At 46.2% G+C, this 23,342-nt stretch overlaps 1 protein-coding gene across 7 annotated transcripts in view; it reads right to left on the bottom strand.

Annotated features, from left to right (window-relative positions):
- The window catches only part of Kcnq1 (potassium voltage-gated channel, subfamily Q, member 1), a 320,174-nt gene that overhangs the window by 68,617 nt on the left and 228,215 nt on the right, over positions 1-23,342 (bottom strand). The gene's annotated exons all lie outside the window — the stretch shown is intronic.

Genomic DNA, 23,342 nt, shown 5'->3' with positions numbered 1-23,342 from the left:
CAGCATAGTCAGGGAATGCCCTAGGAGGAGGGTGTACTACAGTCTTATTAATGAAGATCCTGTTTCCTGAGACGGCTTGGATACTTTGTTGGTTTGCTTCTAAATCTCCTTCTAGAAATAAAGTCTTTTTATAAACATCACTGGAGAAGGCAGGCCTGTGATCAGACATCTGTGTGCACAGAAACAGACTGGAAGACAGGGCAATGGGGAGACTGGGAAAATCTGCTGTCTGCGAAGCTCAAATTTGACCAGCCAGGCTACACCGCATTGGCAACAGAGAGCTGCTGGGAGCCTTTGGGAAAGGGAGACTGGAAGCTGCCCCCACCCCCTAGAAAACAAGAGGCAAGAGGAAGCCAGACTAACCTCCAGGCTGGGCTTCCTTCTCAGAGGAGTGTGGGAAATGTCTACACCAGATGGGATGGTGGGACTTCCTGGGCTGTGAAGAAAACAGTGGAGCCTAGGCTCCAGAGCTACCAGGAGACAAGTGACAAGATTCCGGAGAACAAAGGCTATCAGGGTATCTTTTTTTCACACGATCCCCCCTTGGAAATAGCTGTGGTTCTCACAGAGCAATAGTAGCTGCTGGGAGGGAGTAAAAATAGAAGCCAGCAGGCTCTTGCCACCGAGGACAGGATTCAGACCCTTCTAGCATGGGACCCCTGGAAACATCCAGAGGATTTGGTTGAGTCTGGCACAGCCTCACATTGTCTCAAGCGTAAACTAGCCCAGCTTTCTTTTTTGTATTAGATGAAAATCTGTAGCGAGATATTTTGGAATTTCTGGGGTTTGCTTTGTTTTGTTTTTGTCCATACATAAAAGTTGAAAAATAAGGGAAAAATAGACCCTAGATAGAGATCTGCAGGTGTGGTGCATTTTGCAATCTTAACTGCTAGAGGCCCTCCCGCAAGGAGACAGTGTGGTTTTCTAGCTGCTTGGATTTGAGCTGACCTTGTGACCTAATGTGGCTGTAGAGCTCTGGGGAGCTCTCCATGTGTGGAACCCACAGGTGTTGAGAGGGTGGCTGGAGTGGCTGAAGGGGGACGAGTGGAGGTGACCAGCCTTCAGTCAGCACTGATTGGAGGTATGTGACTCAGCCATCTTGGATCACCTGGCCCTAGGCAAGCTACTGATGACTGCATCTGTCTGAGTCAGCCCAAGCACAACCACAGAACTACCTTCCAGAGGAGCTGAGTCCAAACTCCTGACCCATGGGGCTGTTAGCAAGACAAATGACTAGTAGACCACAACATTTGGTTATAGTTTGCTGTTCAGTAATAGATAGCTGATAAAGAAATTAGAAGCTGGACCTATACTCCCAGATATTTAGAAGGCTGAGGCAGGAGGATCACAAGTTCAGGCACTGTCTAGTGAACAGAGTGATTTCAAGCCAGCCTGAACAAGTTAATGGCATCATACCTGAAGAGGCAGTTCAGCAGTTAAGAGTACTTGCTGCTTGAACTCCCAAAGGTACTGACTGGGTCCAGTCCCCAGCACCAACAATCTCTGACACAAGTTTCAGGGGATCCAATACCCTTTCCTGAACTCCAAGGACATCAGATACACACATGCTGCACACATATACATGTAAACAAAACATCCACATATATACAATAGAATAAGTAAAACTTTTAAAAAGAAGAAGAAGAAGAAGAAGAAGAAGAAGAAGAAGAAGAAGAAGAAGAAGAAGAAGAAGAAGAAGAAGAAGAAGAAGAAGGAGAAAGGCAGGGAGCTGGGTGTGTTGGTATGCACCTTTAATCCCAGTACTCAGGAATTTGAGGCAAGTTCACTCTGTGAATTGGAGGCCTGTCTGAATTACAACAGAGAGTTCCAGGCCACAGAGTGAGACCCTGTCTCAAAAAAATGGAATTGGGGCTGGAAACAGATCAGTGGTAGAGTGGTTGCTTAGCATGAACTAGGCCGTGGCTTCAATCTCTAGCACCGAGGAAAAGAGAGAAATGAAGGAGGGGAAGAAGAAAGGAAAGAAAAAGAGAAAGAAAAAGAAAGTTATTAATTAGAACCCCGAGCTGGGACATTGTGATGTCAACTTTGTATAAAAGATTTGACGTTGATTTTAGGACTGGGAAGGGGTGGGGGAGCAGATGGCAGAAGATTGGGATATGTGATGGTGTTTGCAGTTGTAAGACCTCGAAGTCTGTTTGGAGGGAGAAAGAACTTTGTTTCAGGGAGGACTGTGAAGCAATGGCTTTTAATGATAGCTGAAAATCCCTTCTTGTTCCTGCCTTGTTCCGCCATGGTGGAAGCAGATCATGTGATCTGAGCTTCGGCCTCAAGAGATCTGCAGACTTCACTTTTACCCTCTCAGAAAAAAAAAAAAAAAAAAAAAAAAAAAGTCTGCCTCCTGGACAAGCCCGAGCTAGCCTGCTGGAAAAGCTGAGTGAAGGAAGAAAGGTGAAGGGTTCGGATGACAGCTGACAGCTTCAGGCATGTGAGGCTGACACTGCTCAGCCACCAAGTGAGTGTTCTGCCCCCAGCAGTGCGCCCAGCAGAGCAGCCCAAGTCTGACCTACAGAGTCATTGGTAGATAGTTGGCTGTGCTGTGCATCAGACTTTCTAGATGAGAACTTTAAGATAACTGTGATAAATAGAGTCAGGAAAATAGATGAGAAGATGAGGGATTTCACCAGATGATAAAAGTTATCTCCAAATACTGAAAAAGAAATTCTATAAAAGTCAGGCATGGTGGCACATGCCTATAATCCCACCTCTTGGGAGGTGGAGTCGGGAGGATCAGGGGGTTCCAGGTCACCCTTGGACACAGAGGTTCGAAGCCAGCCTATGTTACTGGAGACGCTGTCTCAGCCTCATTCAAAGTCTCCCTCTCAAAAATAAAGAAGTAAATAAATGAATTAAAGAAGGAAAAGAGAGAGAGAGAGAGAGCGAGCGAGCGAGCAGCACACTGGTGGAAATTAAGACTACATACAGTAGGTGGTTTGATAAGAGGCCATGTAGTAAAACAAGAAAGAAAAATAGTAAAAACAGAATGGATAAGAATAAGGTGGCAGAGAATGTGGGTTTAAGTGAATTGATAGTTCATTAAGTAGATCATGATTGTCAGTCAGGATTAAAAATGATGATATGAATTCACTAAAAGCAAAGAAAAGAGAAAGGGGCAGAGAAAAAGGTGGTCTAGTCTAGCTTTCTAAACAGCAGCTGGGAACTAGCACCAGGTACAGTAGACTAGACAAAGAAAATTTCGGACTTTCAAAGTCTCAGCTCTGGGCTGGCTGTTAAAGTGCTTGTCTTACAAGCAGGAGGACCTGGGTTCCTTTCTTAGATCCCCCCAAAAATCTAGGCATAGTAGCATTGTGTTTGCAATCCTATGGCTAGAGAGTGGGACACGAAGATTCCTGGGGCAGGCCAGTGAGAGACCCTGTCTCAAAAAGAAAAACAAAAAAAAGTGGTCTGCAGCTGAAGAAGGGCACTAAAGGTTGTCCAGGATTCCCATCCACCTTGCTTCCCTGGCAATGGATACCAAAGCACCAGCAGAGCCCAATATGAACAATCTATATGTCAGTCCACCCAGACAGGGACAAAAGCCACACCACGGCTGGCCAGCACACACAAGTATTTACAAAGATACCAAGCGCTAGGTTTTAAAAGCAAGTTTCAACAAATTTCAAGTAAATAAAATGATGTTTAACATAGTCTTTGACCACAATAAAATTAAACTACAAATCAAAAATATTACTAGGAAATCCCCAAGTGCTTTGGAAATTAAATGATCTAAGTAACCCAAGGTCAAGGAAAAAAGTTACATGAATTAGAAAATAGTTTTAATTGAATAATAAAAAATGTATCAAACATTACAGCTAAAGTGTATACCTATAATCTCAGCAACTCAGGAGGCCAAGTCTTGAAGATCACAAGTTTGAGGCCAACCCACGCTATTTAGCAAACTGGTGATTTTTTTTGTTTGTTTGTTTTTTGTTTTTCGAGACAGGGTTTCTCTGTGTAGCCGTGGCTGTCCTGGAACTCACTTTGTAGACCAGGCTGGTCTCAAACTCAGAAATCCGCCTGCCTCTGCCTCCCGAGTGCTGGGATTAAAGGTGTGTGCCACCACGCCCGGCTGCAAACTGGTGATTTAAAAAATGACAAGATGGCTCAGTGGGTAAGGGTGCTTGTGCCCTAGCCTGAAGATGTGAGTTTGATTCCCAGAACTCGCCTGGTAGAAGGAGAAAAACCAACTCTCAAAAGTTGTCCCCTGACCACCACATATGGGGCATGGCACTTGCACCCCCCCCACATACACATATACACAGATAAATAAACAATATAAATTTAAAAATTGTATCTTCAAAATTATAGTTAAATAAACGTTGGAAATACATTGAGAGATGAACATTGAGGAGAAGATAACACATGGCCTAAAATGTGATAGAGGAGAGGCTGAGATCCAACTCAAGTTAACACACACACACACACACACACACACACACACACACACACACACACACATTTAAACCCAAAGGAAGTCGAAGGAAAGAGATAATAAAGATAAGGGTGTAAGTTGATGAAATAAAAAATGAATGTTGCATTAAAGAAAATCAACAAAGCTTACATTTGGCTTTCCAAAGAGACTAATAAAACTGATAAAACGTTAGCAAGATAGATGGGATGGGGTAAGGCGAATCACAAATCACCAATGTTGGGAGTTTTAAAATAATGAGCACCACCACTGTGGAATTAGAGACATTAAAAAAAGTCTATTTAGAGAATAATGTGAACAAAAATAATTCTGATAATATAGATAAAATAGATAACTCATCAAAACACGTTTTAAGAAAAGAAGAAATAAATACAAACTGCCCAATGGAATTGAACTTAGAATTTTAACGATCTTTCTACAGAGAAGTTGGCTTAGATGACTTCATAGGCGGTGTCTCCCCAGCATGTAAGGAAGAAGCCCCCAGCTATATACAAAGCTTCTTACAGGGCTTTTCTGAGGTGGCCTGGCCTTGACTCTCAAATCTGACAAGGATATTCCTGAAAGAAAACTCAAGGGCAATGTCTGTCCTGCATGTGGAAGCAGCGTCTAAAACCCAGCAGCCAGTGAGATCCGGGGCTCAAGTCAAGATGCAGGATCAGAGTGGCTTAATCCAGTTATGCAAGGCTGGCTTAACATTTGAAAATCAATCAACAGAACTCACCACATCAACAGAGCAAGAAAAAACATATAATCAACTCAAAAGATGCAGAAAAGCACTTGATAAAGTTCAAGGCCCTAGTCCTAATTAAAAACACAACTCCTAGCAAAGTAGAAAACACAATTAAAAAAAAAAAAGAACAAAAATGAAAATTGAAACAAACAAAAAATCCTAAACACTGAGCACACATCAAGTCATGGAGAAATCACTTTGTTCCTGAGATGGTGTGTCCCATATTTTCTAACAGAGATTGTAAAGTCCCAGCTTGTGCATTAAGATGAGAAAAGGAGAGAGAAGATGGAAGGATTGGGCTGCCAAAAGGGTTCAATGGCTAAAAAGGCTTGCCTCCAAGCCTGGTGACCTCAGAACCCATATGTTGGGAGAAGAAACCGATTCCAACAGGTTGTCTTCTGACGTCCTCATTCATACTGTGGTAGGCACTTCCTACCCCTGCCCCCCACAAATATAATATAATTAAAAGTTAAAGTAAAGCACTTGGGAGGCAGAGCAGGTATATCTCTGCTAGTTCAAGGACAGCCAGGGCTAGAGAGATCTTATCTGAAAAATAAAACAAATCAAAAATAAAACCAAAACGAAATAAAACCCCCACCAAACAAACCAACAAACTATTAAGAAATGAATTTAGGAGAACCCTGACCTTGCTGGGATTGGACATAGTAGCTCATGTATGTAATCCCAGAAATCTGAAGGCCAAAAAATGAGGATTGGAAGATGGAGCAAGCCTGGTTTTACTAAAGGTTGAAAGCTAATAATCCATTATCGTTCTATCTGCTAGCAATAAGTAATTAGACCACAAAATAAAGACACTAACTGTAATAGTGTCAAAGCTAATAGAGCTATTTAAATTGTTAGCAGGTGAGACTTATAGGCAGACAAGCACTGGATAGTGAGAAGCGGATGCTGACTTGAACTCATGGAGGTTATAACACATTCTTATCTTGGGGCTGGAGAGACGGCTCCTTGATAAAGGGCACTGGTTTGCTCTTCCAGAGGATCTGGGTTTGACTCTTCCCTATTTCTCTGTGTAGCACTGGAACTTTCCCTGTAGAGCAGGCTGGCCTGGAACTTACAGAGATCCACCTACCTCTCTCTGCCTTCTGAGTGCTGGGATTATAGGCATGCCCCACCACTGCCTGGCCTGGGTTTAATTCTTAGCATCCACATGGCAGTTCACAACCATCTGTAAATCCAGTCCCAGGGGCTCTGAAGCCTTCCTCTGATTTCAAGGGCACTGCATGTACATGGTGCACAGACATGCATGCATATATATACTCATACATATTTAAAAAAAATTTAAAAACCTGTGTGGTGGTTTGAATATGCCTGGGACAGGGAGTGGCACTATTAGGAGGTGTGGGACCTCCTAACAGTGAAGAACTGGAGAAAGGCTAACAGCAAAAAGTTTAGGTGTCTTATCAAGGTCCTTCCTCAGGGGAGCTTCATTCAAGGGGTTCTGAGTCTGCAAACTGGCTCAAGTCTGGAAATTGATTCACTGGCCAAGATTGCCTTTTGCCATGATCCAATGTAGCCTTTCTTCCATTTGTTTGAGATTTGTTTTTTCTTCATATACAGATCAAACAGAAATGTAGTAGGCTTCCTATCTATTTCATGCCTGGAAACACCATGATTGATTAGTCAGTACCAAAGGTCCGTACAAGTCATGTCATTATTAAAATTCACATCTCCTGTGCTGACCATTACGGGTTAGGTCATTGTGAACCTTATTTTGTCTATACTTTCCATTATAATAACTACGATCAACTTGCCTCTGGCGATATAATGCTGCCATCTGGCCCTTGCTACCTCAGGGCCCAATTAAACCCATTGCATTTAATCCATCCAATTGAGCAGCAGCATCTCCAACCCTAAGGTCTGGCACAAGGAAAAGGGCAAGAACAAAATTCTTCAAATGTGCTGCTGCCTTCTCACCAGTTTGCGTCTTATAGGATTTGTGAAGGGCATATCTTCTGAGCCTTCCCATTGTGGAGGATTAGGTTTTATACAACGTATCCACTCTAGCATTGCAATTTCCCTGAGCCTTAAAATCCCTTGTCAACACTAAGCCAAGGGATATCAGGCATCTTCAACTCCTTTTCAGTAGGCCATCTTTCGATAAACACTTCAACAAACCATTCAAACAAACTTTTGACACATCCACAGCATAAAGAAAAATACTGGTAAAGCCTGTGCATTAAGGCTGGCAGGGCAATGGGGTGGAGCAAGACCTTAGGCGTTATAAACATATATGTGACCATTGGCTTTATCGTCGAAGCTGTTTCCATCGGGAACCAATGTTCTCAGTAAATGTGCTTAGACACCATAAGAAGAGACAGACACTGATTCCTCCCTCACCACAGCTGCAAAGCTAGCCTGTCAGGCCTTGAACAGGAAGCTGCCGAGATCAGGGTGTGAAAGGCCATAGAGTGTCTGCATAGCCTTGGGCTAGGTAAAGGTTTCCTTATGGACTCCTGGGAACATGAGCCATCGGAGAAAAATTCCAGTAACGCTGGACTGACAAACTGGAGGCTGCCTGAAACCCTTCATTCCAGGCCTGGCTTGAGGAGATATGACTCTGACCTTTTTCCACCACTCTCCAAAGGCCTGAAAGTGGGTGAAAAGTGGGATTCCATGAGTATCTCACTGGGAAGGGTCCTTCCTCAACTGTGATTGTAGATTGTAGTCTTGAGAACCTCCAGTTTTGGCTGTGGTAGCCACCAGCCTGAATCTTGTATTTCCATCCCTTGGTTTCTGTTTTCATACACACACACACACACACACACAAATATATTTTAAATCATATATCTTTTAAGTTAGGTGATTCAACAACAACAACAAAAAAAAAAAGAGTTGGGCACGGTTGCACATACCTATAATCCTAGCACTCTGGAAGCCAAGGCAGAAGAGTTGTAGTGAGTGTGAGGCCAGAGATTAAGACTCTGTCTCAAACAAACAAGTAGATAAACTTAAGCAAAGGTTACTCAGCCCTCGGTATTACTCCATTGCTGAAAGCCTCTTATGTAGCTGTCTGCCATTAACACAGTTACATGAGCTGTCATAAAGTTCTCCTTAGCTTGAACATCTATGTTCCCCTGACAAGGGTGGGGCTAGTGCTAGGTCTCAGGCCTGTGGACAGTGCTGGGACACACATTCCCTTTTCAAGGTCTGAGTACCAGAGTTTCCTGTGGGTGCAAAGCCAGACAGGCCCTTGCATACCAGTCATGTGACTCCCCCACCTCAGAGATGATGTCACATTTTTAAAGTGATGGCTATACACTGAGGAACCAAATGTGCTTCCTCTGCTGTGGTGGAAGCAGGCTGGGGCAGGGGGTTCCTTAAAAATGTGACCCCTCATAACCACAGCTCTACATATGTATTCTAAGAAACGAAGACACAAATTCATATAAGAACACAGATGTGAGGGTCATAGCAGTGCAATTCAGAGTAGATCTAAAAATCTGTCAGCAGGCAGACACACACAAGCACGGTTTGTCCGTGCAACTGAGTATCATTCAGCCACACAAACTAAGAGTGGTGACATTTTGACACATATCACAAAACAAATAAACCTACAGGGCATTGTGCTAGGTAAAAGAAGCCAGCCACGACTGACCCCAGGCTGGAGAGCCCCAGCTCTATGAAATGCTCAGAATAGCACATTGTGGAAATTTGAGATCGGTGGTCCTTTAGGCAGGGAGGATACGGGGTGACTGCTGATGGGTGAAGGTGGCTTTTGAGGGTGATGAAACGCTCCACGGTTAGCTAGTGGTGATGGCTGCACAGAGTGTGACCATGCTGACGTGTGCACAGAGCATTGTAGCAGGAGTGGCTGCCTTGCAGATCTCTGCAGAGAGCTCAGCTGGAGAGATAGGGAAGCTCTGGAGGGTGGACAGAACCCCTTTCTCGGGTATCCCAGGAACCCAGGCAGGCAACCAGTGGGCCCTGAAGTTGGTCTCATTTCCTCTCTGTGTGCACAACAGTCCATCCTTGCCCCTTCTGCCCAACCCCCAGACAGTGGATCACAGGGGATGCTTCCAAGAGACAAAGCTCAGCTCCTGTGATTCCCCCCACCCCACACTGCAATCCTTGCTGTAGCTCCCTGCTACACCCAATGATACCCACATCATTCTCAGGGTAGCTCTCGGTTCATTATCAAAAAACAGGACAGTGAACTTTGACTCTCTTGGCAGGTCTAAGTGATGTCTCATCACGTAGAGTGTTCAATGGATGGTTTTTATGTCTTTGTCAAATTATTTCCATATTAGCCATCCATGTGAGCCACCCTTTGCTGGGCCCCCGCCCAGGCCAGCCATAGCAGACATTCTTGTTTGGCACTAACATTCTGCAGGGTCTCAGGGGCAGGTGGCTGCAATGCAAAGGTCACCCATTTCAACTGTCCCAGAGCTGAAAGAGGAGGGTGATTCTGTTTCCCCAGTCAAGGCTCTTGGGTCTGAGTGTCTGCATACACTAAAAACTTCATCTCCAAGGAGACTGTGGTGGGGCCTTTGGGAGGACATTAGGTCATGAGAGGGGCACCCACATGAATAGGGTTAATGATCTTATACAAGAAGCCTGAGGGGGTTTAGTTATCTCTTTTTGCCCTTCTGCCATCTGCCACAGGACACACAGAAGACACTATCTATGAGGCAGACATAGTCCTCACTAGACACTAAATCTCTCAGAGCCTAGACTCTGGACTTCTATCTTTAGAATTTGTACAGTAAATCTTCATTATTTGTAAATCATCTAGTCTAAGGCATTTTGTCACAGTTAGGGCTAGGACTGTACTTGACTCTGAGAAAGGGTGTTGATAAAAGATACGGTGGTGGTGTTGGAAGGGGGATCAGAGAGGGGCCTGTGAAGCACAGAAAGAGAGATTGAGGAGAGCTCATCAGACCTTCAGAGCTTTAGGGACAGTCTCAGTCTTCCTAGGCATGGGCAAAGGACTACAGTTAGGATGCTGGTAGGAATGGAGGCAGGAATGGATACACTGGTGAGGGCTTCGTAGAAATATGGAGTAATGAAATAGCAAAGAACGTAGTGGCATTGTGTTCCAGGATGCTAGTGCTCTGTACAGGATGGCACTTGTGAGAAGTGAACAAGGCGGTTTAGCAGAAGCTATCCCTCAGCAAAGTGTTGATGGTGCCGATTGGCTTCTCTTTGCTGATAGTACAAGGTGAAAGGAGAATCACAAGCCGGTGATTGTTGTAAGGAGAAGAAAATGTACCTGTCTAGGTATACTCAGCTCCCAGGAGGAAGAAAAGAATGAAATGACTCCAGGCATGGTGGCACACTCCTCTAACCCCGGCACTCAGAAGGCTGAAACAGGCTGACTGCTTAGACAGAGTTCATGTTAGCCTGGGCTAGTGTCAGGCCAGGTAGGGCCACACAGCAAGAAGCACAGTAAGACTCTCTTTCAAACCAACCAGGCAGATAGCAATGAAAAGAGGCATGTTCATGATAAAGGTTGGAGGTTAGAACTCGGTATGTCAGACGGGGGAGTTGATGCTGCTCGTCAGGTGACACAAAGACCAAGAGGCATTTCAGGAAGCATAGCCCACCTTATCCCTTACATCGCAAGCTTCTGCCTCCCGAGTTCAAGTGCAGCAGCTCTAAGATGCCCCAGCTGGGGCTTCAGAAGCCATGTGAAGTGTTAGCACAGTGACTACCCCTCCAGTGAGTGGCAAGTCTTGGTGGCCTTCATGGAGTCTTGTCTACCAGGCATAGGAGCTAAGGACAGATTTGTCTCCACTCAGATTCAGAACTGAGTGGAGACAAAGAACCCAAATAACTTTTATACCCAAAGAACTACAGGGCTGAGGCAGAACTGCTGTAGGGAAGGGCTATCAAGAGAAATTCCTAGTCTGGACATGGTGGGAGGTTTGTCCCAAAAATCCAGAGAGTCAGAGCCAGTAGCATTGAACTCCAACCTGGATGACATATGGGATACATCTAGTTAAAGCATAGTGTTACTGATATGTGGGGTTTTGGCTTAGTGGATCCATAAAGTGGGACAAAGACCAATGATTCTCAGCCCTTACATATTCGTGCTATGTGACCTGTTGGGGTTTGAATGTACTTGAGACCTGCTAGTCTTTCCTTCTTGTTCATTTCTTCCTTTGAAAGGGGATGTCTTCTTCAGATCAGCTCCACTACAGTAATTTGGAAGCTCATGGCCTTTGCAGTTTCACAGGCTAATAGATCTGGAGAACAATCTGCCACAGGACAAGTCTCATCTAAGACTCGTTCATTTTGGACACTGGAGACTCTTGTATTAGTACTGAAATAAGATAAGATCTTTGAGGGCTCTGGGGATTCAGTGAACTTGAGGGAGCTAAGTCTGAATGCTATGATCTGGGTGGTTATACTATAATCCATCTGTAACTCTCATGCATGGATGGTGCAGTCCTGGTGTGGTGGCATTGAGAAGTGGAGTCTCTGGGAAGGGGTTAGGTCCTGATGGCCGAGCTCTCATGAATGGGATCAGTATTCTTATAAAAGAAGTCTGAGGGGCTGGGGATATGGGTCTGACAAGCTCTTGCTTAGCATGCCCCAAATCCCTGGGTTTCACCCCTAATATAACCCAGGTTTATGTTCATCTATAATTTTACTACTGAGGAGGTAGGGACCGGAAGATTAGAAGTTCAAGGTTGCCTTCAACTACATAGTGAGTTCAAGGCCAGTCTGTGTGCCCTGGGGATAAAGAAGGCAGAGTATACCAGGACCTACTCTCCATAATAGCCCTAAGATAATTAGAAAACCCTAAGTAAGTTCCATCCCGTGCCACCAGCATTGTCTTTGGGGGACACCAGAAAAGAACTGGTAAGAGTGAGGGAGGCTTGTGTGGAAGAGCTTCCTAAGGCAGGGACCTGACTGTCAGTGGGAACACCCAGGCTCAGAACAAGCTGCCATTGGCAGATACGTCAAGGGGGTAAAAGGCAGAATCTGGACAAAATAGGACAGCCAGGAGTGGCCCAGTTTGTGAAAATGCCCCCAATAGCTTCTCCTAGCTAAGTCTGGGGAGGAGAGTGGGGGCCTGGCCACTAACATGGGGCCCCTGTCTGACACACTAGTGGTCTGTCCTATGAGATGAACATGAACCAAACACTTGTATGAATATAGGAGTTCCCTTTAACTAGAAGGAACAAGTTCCAAGATGCCAATCAGATGCCCAAAGTCAAGGGCAGTTCTGAGCCATGTAGCTAGAGGAGAGACGACACAATTAGCAGTGACTTCCTTTCCCTTCTTTACAATTTTACAGATTTGTTCTGCCTGTGGGTCTTGGCAACCTAGCATGCAACTGTTTCCTTTCCTTGCAGACACTTCTTCTTTTTTTCATTCAAAGGACATACTTTGTGGCCTCTTCAGCATACCTGCATCATGACTGATGTATTTTTTTTTTACTATTTTGTATCATATTTTACTAATAAGTAAAATTAAAGGTAAGCATTGTGACACCCAGAAGGCAGACCTGTTGAGACGGTTACCAAGTGACTAAGGGGTAGGTAGCAAAACACTCTGGATTTGGTTGACAGGGACTTCACTCATATCCCAGGTGGGATAGGGGGTGGATGGCACGAATCTCATAACAGTATTACAAAGACAAACAATTAAAAACTCGTGCATTGTTTATTTCTAGAATTTTCCATCTCATATTTTCTGACCATAGTTGGAGTAATTAAGAAAGCAGAAAGGGAAGCCGAAGACAGAGGGAATTATTGTAGCCATACAACGACTGTCTTAGGGGATATCTCAAAGGACTAGATGGAGTCGGGAAACTGTTCATCCAAGGGGACTGACGCCATCAGGATGGGAGAGCTAAGTGTAAGGTGGTAGATGAAAGCTGTAAGTTGGCCTGCAGAAATAAGGCTTGGGTAGCAGGCTGGCCTGAGGAGGCTCTGTGTAGTTCCACTAGGGCCACATAAAGCAATACACACACATAAGTCATCCAGAGACCGATGCCAGGCAGCACGGCCATGCTAAGCATCATGCCTTGGTTTTATGAGCGTGCCCTACCCTCATGCTGACCTGAGAGTTTTCCTCAGACACTCCTTTTGCAGACAGACTGCATGTTCAGGGGCTTCCCCCTGTGTGGTAGCCTCCACAGATGTACAGGCACATGGCATCACCAATCCTGTCCCCCACTCATTGCATGTGAAAGAATAAGGGTGACACTTAGGGAGTGCCTACCCAGGACAAACACATATCTTAGAACAGCAGCCTGGTTTGGGAGGAGATGTGTGGCCTGTGAAAGGAGGATTCGGTCAGGCATGGTGGCACACACCTGTAGTCTGAGGCAGGGGTACTGCAACAAGTTTGAGGCCAACCTGATCTACATGGTGAGTTCCAGACAAGCCAAGGCCTCATAGAAAGACTTTGTTTCATAGAGCCAAAATGAACAAAGGACAGAAAGGGTGGTTGGTGGGAAGCTGCTGACCTGGCTGAGAATTTGGACCACGGGGTATGCAGGTGAGTCTGTAGTCCCACCCCACGGCTCTCAGCACTAATGAGGCGTGTGTTTCACACCAGGGGAAGGGGTTGCTGGGGTAGGATGGATGTCTGCTTTGAGAATCAGCTCAGCCCTGTCCTTTTTTTTTTGCTAGTAGAGAGACTGCCATTCCAGGTCTGGGCCTTCTCCCAAAGGTGGCACCTGTTGCTACTATAGGCTAGGGTGAAGAGGGAACCTTCCTGACAGAAAAGTCCTAGGTTCATTTCTTCCCTGAGCCTCAGCTGGTTCCAGTCAATTCTTTGATTTTTGGGAGTCTCCGGATCGAAAGAGCCCAGAAAAATAAAAAAAAAAAGAAAAAGAAAGAATAGATAAAGTTTTCATGTTGACAAAGGAGCATCCTGGGAGGAAGGAATGCCAAAAAGAAGACACACTGGTAGCTCTGAGAATCACATAGTGGCTCTGGACCCATTGAGGTAACAGGGGTGCCAGTGCCCCAATGTCACTGATGGCCTGAAAGTCCAGGGAAACCTGTGGGGAACTGCCGGGTAGAAACAGAAGAGAGACACGTCTTTGTCTGGGTTTGTACCAGTAGGATCTGGTGCCCAGAGTTGAGAAGCCAGTAAAGGCTGGGGTATGGGCAGGCACTGCAGAGGACCCACTTTAATCCTGGGGAGAAGCCAGGAAGGTTGGGGTATGAACAAGCACTGGAGAGGACCCTGTTTCAGTCCTGGGGAGATTATGAGGACGTTTGCTGCAGACTGTCAGCCCTCATTAAGTTAATGGAACTGGCGAGTTGGCTAGTTTCCAGCACATTGGAGAAAGAAAACAAGAAAAGCGTTTTCAGCGAAAGAGCCGAGAGATCCCGTTTCGCTCAGCAGCCCCCGGGAGATTAGGGGCCGTTGGTAATGGCCTCGCTGAAATGGCTTATTGGGGACTTGTTGATTAAAACAAGGGAGAGAAACTCCTAATGTCTAAGAAGAATTACACAGGCTATGTCTAGAGAAGTGATTTGTGCATAGTTCCTTGTGAACTACACAGCAACCTGGGCACAGCCAGGGCCTCTGCAGCCACTTGGGTTACAAGTAGGACGGGGAAAGACAGGAGTTAAACGAGGGGCATTCAGGAGGTAGCAGCTCTCTGGGGCTCCTTAGAGAGGGCCTTAGCAGCCCAGAGCACTCGGACCCCAGAACATAAAACCCCTGAAGCTGTGTACAACTGGCAAACCTGGCACCTCTAACTAGCCTTCCTGAGCCTTTCTGGGTGGGACAAAAAGTCCCGGGTAAATCTGCCACAGTGTGTCCATGGTGGGTTTGTCTCTCCGCCACATTTTGGTTTGTGTCCAGATGTTTTCCCCACAGACTCCATACATAACCTGCCAGGTAACCCATAAGCTCACCTGGCAACTAACTTCCAAGGGCTTGGCCTTGTGCAGAGGTCCCTGACATGTTTCAATCCCATCTTCCTCTGGACTGAACTCAAATCCTAGACCCAGCAGGCCTCAGGTTGGGAGCCAACAGATTCCACTCTGCCCCAGGCTTCCAGCAAGATTTTCTAGGCGCTTAGCATCTTTATTGGCTTCTTACCTAGGTTCGTTCCCCTTATCCTAACCTCTATCAATACATTTTTTTTTTATCCCAGACATCCCTGTTCTTGTGCTTTAAAGCACATTTAATATCTCGAATTGTCTCCCTTGTACAAATGAGGCCAGAGAGGCTTAGCAAATGGGTCACACAAGCCCAGCAGCCCTCAGTGCTCACGCTTTGCCTGCAGAGCAGAGCACTCAGTCTCATCCCTAGCTGCTTCTCTGCCTCACCCACTGGGGTCAGGCCTCTTGAACAACCCTCATTTTATAAGTTCCCCACTCTAATCCCCCAAGCCCCTTCCCACAGAGCCCGTAAACTTTTCTAGACTTGGCTGGTGGGTCCTGGCTCCACATTGGAAACTGAAGTATGTGGGACCTTCCTGTGGGTGCTGAAGGAATGAATGGGCCTCCAAATCAGACGAAGGATCTAGACCAAGGCTTGCCTGAGACAGAACCTCGTTCCTCCTAAAGCCCTGGTATGGACTGAGTGTTCACCATGATCTCCCATTAGCTTTTGCTCTAAGAATGGTATGGGGGTGTGGTCTTAACCTGGCCTGAAACCTCCTCTCACTTCAGAGTCCTATAATCCCTAAATGTCTTCTGTCACACAGTTCAGTGGGCCAAGAGCTGCCTACCCTTGAGCTAAGGTTAGAATCAAGGACAAGGTGATATCTGCAAAGATGGAAGCTCTCCCAAGGGTGAAGGCCCAAAAGCTAAACAAGAGGTGGGGATGTTGGTCTACTGACTTCTACTTCCCTGCCTGATTATAGCCCCCAGGCTCTTGGTAAGGTTGAGGTTAACCTAGACTGTTCGTTTCCAATAGAATCCCCAGAAAGGAAGGGCTAGAGGGCTAGCCCACTACTGAACACTGATGGAATGAACTTGGGGTTGGGGAGGGAGGGAGGGTCTCCACTGTGAGCTCTGCTGGCCCCCAAGACCTTATGTCTCAGACTTCCTGGAGCTCTTATATCTATAGATGGGTCCTCCTTGGTTAGGACCCTTGTCTGAGAGTCTGAGTGCCTTCTCTCCATGTATATGCCTGGCCAGGGCATGGGCTTAAATGGAGGGCAGGCAAGGAGTCTATCAGGATGCTGAGAAGGCTCATCTGTGGGAACCCCTGAGGACATTCTGAGGGGGCTCATGACCACATAACACATGAAGACCCCTCAGCCCTATTCTAACTTGTCATGTTGCCCAGTCAAATATAGCTGTGTCAAATATAGCATCTGGGTGAAATATACACCTTCTGGGATCTACATGTGGCCCCCCTCACTAGGGTGAAGTGGGGGGAGGGGCACAACAATCCAACCTGTGCTTCCAAAGGTGGGAAAAACTCTTTTCTTTGTCTATCCAAGAGCTGGGTCAAGAGGAGCTGCTGCCCTACCCCCGCCTAGCTCTTTCCCGCCTAGTCCTGGGCCTCCTTCGGGCCTAGTCCATGAAGGAAGAGCTGGCCTCCTGCCCAGCAGTAATCTCTGCCCTTCCTTATGGGTAGATTGTGAAGTTCTGCAAACTCAACACTGTTCTCAGAGCCTGGGCTTAGCTGTCTTCCAGGGTGTTCTGTCAGTGTGGATAAGCAGTTTTTCCATGTATTTTCAAGATAGCTTGCTCAAGCCAGAGAGATTGCTTTGGAACTAAATGTTATCTAGACCCATCTGGGAAGCACAAGGAAACTGGTTCCCCAGGGCTGACTGCCTTACCTGCTTAAGTTAGCCTTGCCCATCCCCCTACCCCTACCCCAGGACCTTCCCTTTAGCCTTTGAACACTGTCCACCATGATCCCACAACCTGGCCTGGCTATTCATTTCCTCTCCCTATGTACTTGATCCTGCCCTACCTGACTCTTCTGTAGGAATCCTGCCCTATAGGTCTATTTCCCCAGAGGTAGACCTTTCTGCTCAGATACCTGTGATAGCCATGAGCTGTCAGCCTTAGGAACAGTGTATCTTTTTTTTTTTTTTTTTTTTTTTTTTTTTTTTGAGGGCTCTGTTTCCTCAAAGCTGTGTCCCCAAAACTTGGTGTGCAGTGGGGGTGTTGATACTGCTTCAGTCAAAACCAGCAGGGACAGAGTGCTGACTGCTCCAGGGTGCAAAGCTGACCTGCTGGGCAGAGGCAACACAGTGGGCAGGGCCCTCCCGGGGCCACCACCCGGTCCCCCCAGCCCCTCCCTCCTTCCCTAAAGGGAAGGAGAGGTTAATAAACCAATTACTTTGGGCAACGAAGCAAAATAAGTCCCATTAAAGTAATTAATGTCCTTTGCACAGTCCCCATTGGAGAAGACTAATAAATTGGGGCTTTGTCACCATCCGGTAATTTCTCTCTAAGGCGTTTCTTCACCCCCATCCGACAGCACAGTTTAAGGCTCTGTTAATGCTTTTAAGACGGGCTCAATGCCAGACTAATTAGATTTGCATTTCCACCATGGGCCAGGCTGGGCGCGGATGTGCCCAATGAGAGAGGCTCCAGGACCCTGCCGGGGCCCAGGGACAGCACCCGCCTTTGAGAAGGGGCCATGTGTGGATTCCCACGCCTGCCTGGGGCGATGGCCTGCTACCCTGTCTGCCTGCTCAGCTTCCCGGTCCCCGGGGAACAGGGCCTATGGCTTTGATCCAGGAAGAGGCCAGACTTCATTCTCAGGGGGTCCCGCCATGAATGGTCCCCACTAGGGCCTACAGAGGTCAACAGTATGGTCCATGTCTTGGGGTCTCTCCAGAGCTCTGTAAGGCCAGGCCCTGTTGGCTTTTAGGAGGACAGTATAGAAAAAGGGGACAGAACAATATAAACATTGAGGAGCTGGACAGACACAGCCCAGCCAAGATAGCCAACCCTGGCATTGGGATAAGTTGTGTAAACAGTTGGCACCCTTAGTGGATGATAGAGAGAGGCTTAACTTCTTTTCCTAACCTATAGTCTCACCTAATACTAAGAAAAATGTGACAGAACTCAGCTTAGACACCCCAGAACCTTTGGAGAACCCATGGTCATATCAAAGATAGAAAGAAATAGTTCCGGTCTAGAGGAGCTTCAGGAGGTAGGACCTGTAGTTGTATGGAATCCTGGATGGATCCTGGACCAGGAAGGGGATATGAGGGGATGCTGAAGATTCAAATAGAGTGAACTGTGTGAGGCACGGTGGGTACTGGTGGGTACTGCTGCTCATCGGTAATGAATAGACACTGAGATATTATGTTCCTGACAGACACTGGAGAGGACATGTAGGGACTCTGTACTGACTCTGCAATGATCTTATAATTATAAAACTGTCCTACAATATGCTTCACTTCAAATGAATCAAATACAATAATAGGGAGAGATAAGAGGCTGGTGGAAGGAGAGGGGTCTTCGTATCATTCCTTCTTGCCTGTGGCACAGGTAGATAGGTGTCTGTCACTGAATTGGACATAATCAATACATCATCTAGGAGATGGAGATAAGCCAAAGTAGATCATCAACAACCCATTAGGTGCTGAAGTCTCCACAGTACCCCTGCAACCCAGTACCTGAAGGAAAGAAGAGCCTCACTGGGCAAGAGATGCTAAGGCCTGAAGCTAGCTATACTCACTCCTCATGGAAAGATGTTCCCTGGGCATTTCAACCATGCAACTCTTGGCCTGAAATCATGCTGAATGAAAATATGGAGAGTAAGTCCTGGGTTGAATTCAGCCTGCTCTAACACTTGAACTCTGAGGGTTCCTCCCCTCCCTAGACCCTGTTATCCTATTTTGTGTGATGGACGCCATTGCCAAGAAGATCACCATGAGCTCAAGTAGCTCCATGGATAGGCAAGGTCAGTCAGGTAGGAATACGTTTCTGCAGTCTGTGAACTTATAAGTCCATCCTTCCTTCCTTTCTTCCTTCCTTCCTTCCTTCCTTCCTTCCTTCCTTCCTTCCTCCCTTCCTTCTTTCCTTTTCCTCTCCTCCTCTTCCTCTTCTTCCTCCTCCTCTTCCTTCTCTTCTTCTCCTTTGAAACAGTCTCAGTTTATAGCTCTGGCTTTCCTGGAACTCTCTACGTAGACCAGGCTGGCCTTGAACACAGAGATACACTTGCCTTTGCCCTTCAAGTGTTGGAACCAAAGGTGTGTGCCACCATGCGTGACTCTGCAAGTCATTTTCTTATTACTGAGTTTTATCCTGGGGCATGGAATTTGGTGAGCATAATCTACAGAGTGGGTAGCAGAGGGCCTGGAGAAAAACAGGGTTGGGCCTGGACCAAGTTGGCTAGAAGCCTGATACATATGGCACAGCCCAAGATGGGGATGACAGGGAAGGGACAGCTGAGAAGTTAGGTGGGGTGAGAAACACCAACAATGCTGGATTGACTGAGTCTTGGATGACAGGATATGTGGAATGTGAACAGCAGTGCAGTTCCATCTGCCGGGCAGACACCTGCTTGGCTTTGCACTGCAGCATGGGAACAGCTGTGAACAATGAATGCCACGGCTGCCACAGCTGTGTATCCGTACAGTTTACCATGTGGATGAGTGTGTTCACAGTTTTATACTTTCCCAGTGTCCTTTTCCTATTCGTCTTTTTTTGCTTGTTTGTTTTAGTTTTTCAATTATTTTAAAATGTAAAGAACTATTAGCTCATGGGCCGTACAAAAATAAGTGGCACTTTTCAGTTTGCAACCCATGGCAAAGATTAATGAACGAAAGCCGCAAAACAATGAAAATTAGGTCTGATGGACACCTGTGTTTGCGTAAGCTCAAAAACACCAATGAACATGGATGAACACTGAGAACTATAGCAAAATCAGAACTAGAAGGTAAGCATTTAAGAAATTTAGTATAGAGCTGGGTGGACAGCCCAGTGAGGAAGAAATTTCCTAGCAAGCATGAGGCCCTGTGGTCAATCGTCGGGGACTCCTCCCCTGACACACACACACAAAAAGGAAATACAAATGTTACTAAAGCATGTCTAGTTTTGTAGTTGAACTCTTCCAAAACTTCATAAAATATCTACATGGCTCCAGAAAACAGAACAAGAGTTACGCTGCCCAGTTAATAGGTGTGGTTTCAAATCCATGCAAGGAAAATGTAAGAAAAAGGAGATTCAGTGCAATGCCACTTACAAAGAGGCAAAAGTCCTATGGAAACAGCTAATCAAACCCAAGAATGTATATTAAACCAGCGAGGAAGAATAGAAAACTGAATGAGGATGTGAGCCAGGAATGCAAAGACGGTTCAATATCAGAGTCTCTCAGTGTGATTCTCAGATCAAGGGGATAAGTACACAATTCTTCCAGCTAGTAGAAAAAACATCTGATAAGCATGCCCCCCCCCCTTCCTTTTTGTCTCTGTGTAGCCCTGCGTGTCCTGGAACTCACTCTGTAGGACCAGGCTGGCCTTAATTCAGAGATCCCCCTGCCTCTGTCTCCTGAATGCTGGGATTAAAGGCGTGCACTGCCACACCCAGCTCATCCTTTATTTCTTATAGTTAAAAAGGCAATCATTAGAGAACAGAAATAGAAAAGGAACTTTCTTAACTCAGCAAAGGTTGTAAACAAACAATTCATCAAAAAGACATCACAGGGATTTTCACTATGAGCTGAAGGAGCAAGGGTACCCATGGTCTCTACTGTTAAGGATGGTCCTGGAGATATTCAGGCTCAGGAAGCAGAAAGAAGATACTGTGATGAATTGGGGAAAGAGGGGGAAACTGTACATTTTTGCTGCCCTCTGAAAAAACTGGCAGCTCATCTGTTAGAGCTGGCTAAAGCAATCGGCACTGCTTACTGTACAATGCTGCTTTATGCCAGCAATCAATACATTCCAATGGAGCATGAGAAAGGACACATTCTCCTGGAGTCGCAGAAGTGAACTTTCCGGGGGGAGGCCTTCTGACTGCAGTGGGGCACCAAGCATGTGGTTCAATATCGTGCGGAGAGACTCCTTGCCCTTGGGTAGGTGGGTAGAATAGTATAGATTCCAGGATTCTCACATGGAATGCTAAACCAACTTAATCTGGAGAAAATTCTGTTTCACAAGCAAACTGAACTCCAAAGCTGACAGGGAGGAACGATGGGTCCAAACCTTTACACCACACTAAAGGGATGAAACACTATAGGAATCAGTGCTCTTCTAGACTCAAGAACTTTGTTCCCTACCACAGCAGTATGTCTTGAGATAGGGGTGGTTAGCTGACCACCAGACAAAGAAAGTACCCCCACCATTCTCCTTGTACCCTTGAGGATGAAGCTGAACACAAACATGGCTCCATCTACCACCATGGAGAGAGGGGGGGCGGGACATGACATAAAGTCTATCCATAAGGGAAAAGATGTCTGATTATACTGAAACACAAGTGTACCTGAGAATGATAGCAGAATATTCTAGTTTCATTTCTGTGGCTGTGACAAGTACCCTGGCCAATAAAACAACCTAGGGGTGGTGGGGGAAGGGGTCAATGTAGCTAACAATTCCAAGGGTGGGGTGGTTTAATGTGGCTAACAATTTCAGCACAGTTCATTATTTCAGGGACGTCAAGACAGGAACTCAAATGGCAAGTCACATGTGCACAGTCAGGAGTAGAGAGAAAAATACAACCTTGCTTGCTTGCTTCTCAGTTAGGGTTGTACTGGTTTATCTAGTTCAGGGCCCCAAGCCTAGGGAATGGTGGCACTCATCATGGCCCTTGATAATTCCTTAAGTGAGACTTTCTTCTAAGAGGATTCTAGGATGTGACACGCTGGCACTTAAAACTAACTGGCACACCTACCGAGGGTCCTGATATGAGAGAAAATACCAAGAAATACCTCCAAGTGGCACACACAAGAAGGCCCATCAGAGTTAGGAATACTATATACAGCATGCTGAGGGTGGGTTGGCTCATCTTTGAGGCCTCATCTTCATGACTGTGGCATGCTGGGCAGAATCTTCTCTCTTTAGACAGGCTTTGCTTCTCTTCAAGACCCTGAATTAAACAGATGAGGATCTTGTATCTCTCTCTTTTTTTTTCATCTCTAGGACCTAATATGGTACCTGGAATGTTGGGTGTGGATCAGGATGAATGAGTGAGGGAATCAAAAAGAGAAACCCCTAAACCCTTGCACGACGGCTCTGCCTCTGGAGCACGGGTAGGTTGTTTGCTCTTAGATTCTTCTTTTTACAGTAGGCACACCGAGTAGCTGTGCAAGTGTCCTACACTCACCAAAGCTGTGGTAAATGGCGCATCCTTCACTCCTATGGGCCTAAAAGAATCTAAGGGCTCATGTCCTGTGGGAGATGCTGGGCTGCTTGGTCTATTCAGTGTTTGCCTCGCTGGAGCATCCTTCCCTCTGCATTCTGTGCTGTCTTCCCAACACCCACCTAGCCTCCTGCTTGTGACAAGATGGAGAAGACATGGAGTGTCCTAAGTGGGTGAGCCGCAAGCTAACACTCTCGGCCAACTCCCCCATGCCTGGAAAGGCTCCTGTTTTGTTCCACGGTAATGCAACACCATCTGAGTGTTGGGTTTAGGGACAGTCACTTCTTTTTCTTCCAGTCTTCTGGCAAAAATGCTCTTTGATGTCCAGAAAATTGAAGTGGGTAAGGGGAGGGTAGATGGACATGTAGTGGCACTAGGGAAGAGGGTTTTTCCTTGAGGCTCTGAGTAGTACTGGCAAGACCTAGTTAGGCTCCTTGAGTCCTGCTGTCTCTAGAGTTTAGTTTCTTCCAGCCTAGCCCCAGGGCTCTTGCTCTGGGCTTGGACCAGGTATGTGTTACAGGGCAGGGTAAGTTAAGGATTCAGAATATAGCCACATATGGAAGAGCCAGTGACAGGGTGACTGGTACTCTCTGAGCTCAGAGTTCAGGCTAGGCTAGGCCTGTCCCAAACCAGGTGTATATGCAAGCCTCATCTGTATCCTCCTGAACTGTGCTTAATGGTAATTGTATGAGACCACAAATTCTCCAGGAATCTCTTGCTATACTGCCCTTTCATGTTTAGCCACCTTGCTGGTATCTTCCTGAATTTCCCACTAAGCTTTCAGTGAAGTCTGACTCCCACTGCCATGCAGTCACCTAAGCAAAAACCCAGGGAGTACACGTGCTCGCAGACACACGTCTAGGGGCATATAAGGAGCCGGGGGAGGACTGGGTCTTAAAAGCAGTTACAGTAAGATACTACTCCTCACTACACTATTCTGTGTTAC

The sequence above is a fragment of the Mus musculus genome, chromosome 7, assembly GCF_000001635.26.
Source record: "Mus musculus strain C57BL/6J chromosome 7, GRCm38.p6 C57BL/6J".
Classification (NCBI taxonomy): Eukaryota; Metazoa; Chordata; class Mammalia; order Rodentia; family Muridae; genus Mus; species Mus musculus.
This window is presented reverse-complemented; position numbering and strand designations above follow the sequence as displayed.